This window comes from Myotis brandtii, unplaced genomic scaffold (assembly GCF_000412655.1).
Source record: "Myotis brandtii unplaced genomic scaffold, ASM41265v1 scaffold351, whole genome shotgun sequence".
NCBI classification, from domain to species: Eukaryota; Metazoa; Chordata; class Mammalia; order Chiroptera; family Vespertilionidae; genus Myotis; species Myotis brandtii.
Window position 1 is genome coordinate 3,374,465 of NW_005363502.1, and position 6,574 is coordinate 3,381,038.

General features: G+C 35.8%; 1 pseudogene; it reads left to right on the forward strand.

Moving 5' to 3' along the window:
* The window catches only part of LOC102240940, a 78,808-nt pseudogene extending 74,453 nt beyond the window's left edge, over window positions 1-4,355 (forward strand).
* The last annotated feature ends 2,219 nt before the right edge of the window (window positions 4,356-6,574 follow it).

Genomic DNA, 6,574 nt, shown 5'->3' on the forward strand with positions numbered 1-6,574 from the left:
ACCTGCCCAGGTTGCAGGCTTGATCCCCAGTAGAGGGTGTGCAGGAGGCAGCCGATCAAAGATTCTCTCTTATCATTGATGTTTCTATCCCTCTCTTCCTCTCCCTTCCTCTCTGAAATCAATTTAAAAATATTTTAAAATATATATATTTTTAAAAAATGATAGATCAGGAACCATATAATAGCATGGGTGATGAAGTTAATTGTTAGAAATCCAAATGAAAGAAATGTGCTGAAATTGAACATTAACTATATCTTTGAGCTTCCTAGCATCTGAACAGAAAGAGAAATATTCTAATTGCTGTTTATTCCTTTCCCCTGTCAACTGACCTAAGAGTGGAGCTGAGGGTCCTTCTTCAAATCATTATCAGAAAAACTGAATGAGAGAAAGTAGAAATAGAAGGACAAAAGTTATTATTTACGAAGGTTTCCACCTGACAAAGGTGTCTACAAACACTCACAGAAAATGTATTTGTCGTAATACTTTTTGTAATACTTTAAGCAATAAAACAATAAAAAAAATTTCTTTCAAAAAAAAAAAAAAAAAAAAAAAGAAAATGTTTCCAATGAGCCCTTAAAATGAAAATGAACTTGTCCAGGGTTTTCACATGTTCTATTTGCATAAAGCATTTCTTTTGTTAACCTTGGCTCACCAAAGAATGAATTGCTATTAACATAGGAGATATTAGGTAGCCTCATCTTGCTCAATGTGTAAAGGCCAGCTTTCTAGTTAATGTGAAACAGCAGGGATAAAACAACACAGCCATAAAACTGCTCTTGCAGCAAATGGAAAACTATCCGTATGATCCTAGCCAACTCTGCCTGACACATCTCAGGGGTTGTATCACTTGGGCTGTTACTGGAAGGATCCTAAGAGATAGTTCACTTAGGTTTCATTTTAAATATGATTCAAACAGGTTTTTCCTTTTAATTTTTTTTCCTGTGACAAACCAGGACTTTGGTTTCGTCTGCATTTATTATTCAGCTATGAGAGCTTAGGGAAACAACAAATTCTCAACTTAGGAATAGCCTTCCATTTCCTTGAAACTGTATTCATATGGAATCTGCATTTTTTGATAAGGCTTGACAAGGTAGACCTAAAATCCACTTCTTAGAACCTATAAGGATGTGGTCCTGTCCCAGGTGCCCCTTCAGGGCCTGCAGGGACCTCCAGTGCATCCGATTGGGAGAGCAACCACACTATGGGCATGGAATGAATGCTTCCATTACAATTTAAGAACTGCTTCTTAACTTCTACAACCAAAAGCTGGCTTCATGTTTTTCAGCTTCAATAGTGAAAAGGGGCTTACTTTTATGAAAAGAGGCAACGTTAAAAGGTAAATAAGCATGAAACACAGCTTTCTAGAGAAATTAGGGGAAAGAGGCCCTTATGAAGATGAAACTGACCCAACAGGGGAGTATGATGCTTGAATCTCAAGATCAAAGGACTGTGCAGACTTCATTTTACTGGAGATGCTGAGGCCGGGCTTCATTTTTGAAGTCTTTGCCTTAGAGTTGGTGACTTTGAAAACATTTATTTGTCTATTAATGGGGATGATGGAAGTAACATCTTCACTTTTAAAAGTCAGCTTAGAAAAGTGTCTAATACATAATGATTTTTTGATTCATTCTTGTTGTTGGAAAATGTCCATGTGCATTTGAAAGAAACAGCAACATGTTTTGCTGTCATTGGATGGAGTGTTCTATAAATACAATTAGGTTCAATTGGTAAAATGTTTTGTTGAAATCTTCTATGTTATTAATGATTTGCCATTTACTTGTTCAATCAATTATTGAGAGAAGGATGCTAAAATCACAGGCTGTCTTTGAGGATTTTTTCTATTACTCCTGAAAGTTCTGTTAGCTTTTGCTTTTGAAGCTATGTTGTTAGTTATATAAATATGTAGCATTATCATATCCTCCTAAGGAGGTGATCTTTTTATCAGTATGCAGGGTTCCTCGTTTTTTCCTGGAAATTTAGTTGGAAATCTACCTTGCCTGATTTTAATATGGTTACTCCAGTATTCCTTTAACAATGTTAGCATTGTGTATATTATTTCATTTTTTTAACCTTTTGTATTTTTTCCCTGGCCCACTCCTTGTTGAGAGCAATCTTGACTTTCTGTACTTTTATATTTAAAGTTCACTTCTTTTATAGAGAGCATACATTTGGATCTCATATGTTTTTACTTACTTGATCATCTCTGTCCTTTATGGTGTTTAGACCATTTACTTTCATTGTTTTTTCCCTTTCTCTTATTTTTTTAAGGACTTCTATATTGAGTATTTTTTCTGATTGTACTGTATCTCCTTTGTTGGTTTATTAGTTATAATTGTTCACATTGTCAACTTTGTGGTTACACTAGAATTTCTAACATACATCAGAAGTTTGCAATCTTTTTCTGTGAAGGGCCACCTAATAAATGTTTTAGACTTGTGGCCACATATGATCTTTGTTACATATTTATTTTTCTTTAATTTTTAAATATAAAATCCTTTCTAGCTTACAGACCATGCAAAACAGGCTGTGAGCCAGATTGATCTGTGAGCTGTAGTTTACCAACTGGTGGTATACATCTTATTGACGTCTTTCTTGAAGTAATATCATACCACTTCATAGTATAAGACTCTTACAAGAGTATACTTCCATTCCTTCCCTTTTGGCTTTTTTGCTATTTTTGTCATAGATTTTACTGTTATGGATATTAGAAGCTCCACAAATGCATGATTACTTTTGTTTAAACAATTACCTTTGAAATAGTTTGAAATTATGAGAGAAAAAAAGTGATACTCAATATAGTTGACTTTCCCTGTGCTAGTCATTCTTTTGTGAAGATCCACAATTTCATCTGGTATTACTTTTCCTCTATCTGAAAGTTTCCTTTCTTTTGTTAAAGTTTATTGAGATTTAAAAGTTTTTTTCTTTATTTATTTTTAGAAAGAGAGTAAAGGAGAGAGAGAAAAACATCACTGTGAGAAAGAAACAACCATCAGCTGCCTCCTGCACACCACCTACTGGGGATTGAGCCCTGAACCAGGGCATATGCCCTGACTAGGAATTGAACCAGCAACCCTTCAGTGCACGGACAATGCCCAACCAACTCAGCCACACCGACCAGGGTGGAAAGATTTCTTTTAATATTTCTGGTATTGCAGGGTTACTGATCAGGAATTCTTTTTTGTCGTGTCATTTTCCTGGTGTTAATTTCTTTCAGATTTTGTACATCTGAAAAGCCTCTATTTGTCTGCTTTTTCAATACAATTCTGCTGAGTATAGATTCTAGGTTGTCAGAAAGGCGCATACCCTAGTTGCTTTAAAAGAATTATTTTATTAAAGATACATTCTTTTAAAATAGGAAAATAAGTAGAAATATTTGAAATAAGTTCTTATTGAAATAAAAGGTTTCCATTTGCTTTAATTTTATAAGCAGGTATTTGTTCCAAATGTGTTTACATAATTTAGAACTGATTTGAGCTTAATCTATTCTACTCTGAGTCTCCAAACCAGTAGTGTACGGATAAATGGTCAGCAACTGGCTCTTGGGATAAGAGGCAGACTTGTAGTGTTTGTCAATTTTGTGGTGCAAGTAATCCCACGAAGGCTTATTTCAAGCTACCAACCTAATAGCCACTGGTTTGTAAAATTCTTGAAAATTGAACCATTGGCTCTTACAGGCCAATGTAAGCCAGCTCACTGCTTTTATCCCTAAGTCAGAGGAAACCCATCCCTGGACCATGGAGATTCTCTTTAAGAAGACTTTAGTAGGCAGCAGCAACATAAGCTGGCATAAGATAAGATCCCCGCCCTTTAAGGCCTAAAATCTAACTAGTAAGCAGCACTGTCATAAAATGTAAATAACATGAAACAAGAAATATGCCAATAACTGGCCCTGGAAATAAAATCTGAGAGGTTCCATATAAGTGACATCATGGAAAGTGGGGGCCAAAGGCTGTGAGGGCGTGGTGTCTGGGAAACTGAGGACAGAGGGCTAAATCCATGGAGTTTGTCGATGGTTTGATGATCCACAGTGGGGATCCTGTTAACTACTACGTCGACACTGCCGGGCGCCATGTGCTGCTCCCACAGGGTGTGCTGGGCCTCAAAGTGAAGATCTTGTTTCCTTAGGACTCAACTGGTAAGATTGGCCCTAAGAAGCCCCTTCCACAGGTGAGCTTTGTGGAACCCAAAGATGAGATACTGCCAACTACCCCCATCTCGGGACAGAGGGGTGGGAACCCAAAGCTGCCTGCCATGCCCCTGCCACTAGCACAGCAAAACAGGGTCTCCTTGGCAGCTGATTCTGGAGTCTGGTTGTTGCTCTATAAAGACCTTTAATAAAATCTTTTTAAAAGATGCATGGCCTGACTAGACTGCACATCGACGATTCAAACTGAGGGTGATGTCACCCCATCAGAGCATTACTTGATTGGTTTGGGGGCTGCCTGGCTCATGGTGTTTCTGTGATTTCCCTGAAAACCTCTTGTGAGACAAGGGCCAGAACAGAAGGGCCCAAGCAGAGCTAACCAGAGGGATACCCTGTTGAGGTAAATGATGATGGTGGGGACTACCAGCACCTTGATGAACTCATCTGTATTTCAGGATTATAGGTTTTAGAATACAAGAAGAACATTCGGTTCACTCAGAAATAACTAATTTAGAAGAGGGATATATTTAAGATGATTTTCTTTTCTCGATGCCTATGGAAATCTACATTGCACATAGAAAATAAATACACTGGCCATTATGTCTGGGTGTTGTGCTTCACACACTTGCTTATTCAATCCTCAACATCTCTAAACTGTAAAGGGGATTTGTGCCAGTGATAAAGAGCCTGAAGCACAGAAGTAAAGAACATTAAAATTGTTTACTGTTTGAAAAAAATATGCATGAACAAGCTAACTTATGAAATAGTTTCTAAATAAATTACTAAAGAGATTACTAAAAACTTACTAAGTACATAATTACCACATTTCTAAATAGACAATGTTAAGATGTACTACATAAGTAGATAAACTAAATCTTAAATCAAATGTTACTTGTTTCTTGCTAGATTATGCATTTATTGAAGCAGTCAAGTGGGGTAAGGATAATAAATTCCTTCTCTTATGTTGATCAGATTAACAAATATAAAATTCTTAGAATCCTGTCTAGCACTATATAATCATTTACTACTGGTATTATTACCATTTTTATTACCTTCTAATGTAAGCATAGGAAATTTCCAGTGAAAATATTTTAGTTTCTTTAGAACTCTAGGCAAGATAGAAATGGCCAGACAGATTGGCTATTTGCAGATTTATTATTGTACATAATATTTGCTATAGTTGAAGATTTTCTATTGCCAAACATTTAGCTAAGTGTTTTGCTAAATTATTTCAGTCATTTACTTCTCACAACAATTTAATGAAGGTATATTAGCCTCATTTTATAGAAAAAGAATTAAGGTTTAGAAAAGAAGAGTAATATATATGCATAATAGTCAGATTTGTTTATAAAGCCACACACTCAAGGCCCATATTTTCAACAAGTATTTTTTCCATATCTCCATGGTTTACATGAACTCACTCTAAAGATGATTTATAAATGTAGCTGTAAGTGGTTGGTCTGGTCATTACAATTCAATTCAGCAAATATTGATTAAACATTTACCTTGTCATGTCAAAAAATTGATTCTATCCATCAATTCCATACAATTACCTATTGTACTGAATAAATATTGTCGGGTAGATGAAGGATATCCAAATTTGTGCCACCTAGGGAAGTGTGAAGGAGGTGAAGTTTTTTTAAAGCTGTTAGTCTCTAAAATAGTCATTAATTTTCTTTTTATATGATATCTCTATTTTTTTCTTATTCTTATACCCAAAGTCCTCACAAACATGTTTGCCCTCAGGAAGTGACACTTTGATGATAAATGATTACTTTAATGACATCTCTTGATATTTAGATAACTCATTAGTTGGCTTACATTGAATGTGTATTAAAAAAATCTATTTGCAAGGGTCTTCATGGGTTTGTTATAAATTTCTGAGAACAGTCAGACCTGTGCATGAAAACAATTACTTGAGAAATAACACTGTTCTCAAATGAAGATTATGCCTATGACTCAGCATAAGAGCAGTTCAGGGAAATAGGAAGAGTCAACCTTTAAAGTTAAGTCACTAACTGAACAAATTAGTAATTAGTACTTACTCTTAACCTGGTGCTGAGCACTTGGACAGTCACTGTTTCAACTGAGGATTGACTAAGACATGCTTAGAGCTAAGCTGAAAAAAAGACTGTAATGTAGATGGCTCATTTTTGTTTCATTCTATCTATTGTATTGTGTTCAGTTAGCAAACAAAGATATGCCCAAAGGCAGATGGCAGAGATCTGTGAATCATATCACAAAATATGACTGAACCCCTGGGATCCTTAAGCTTAAGGAGGAAAGGAACAAGAGAACTTATCCACAGTATCCAAATATTTGAAGAACGTTTCATTTAGTTTTGAGTAACTCTAAGTAACCAATCAAAGCAGAGGGTCTATGCCGGTGGGAAGTGTGGCTTCCAGGAGCATGCAGGGATGAATCACTTAT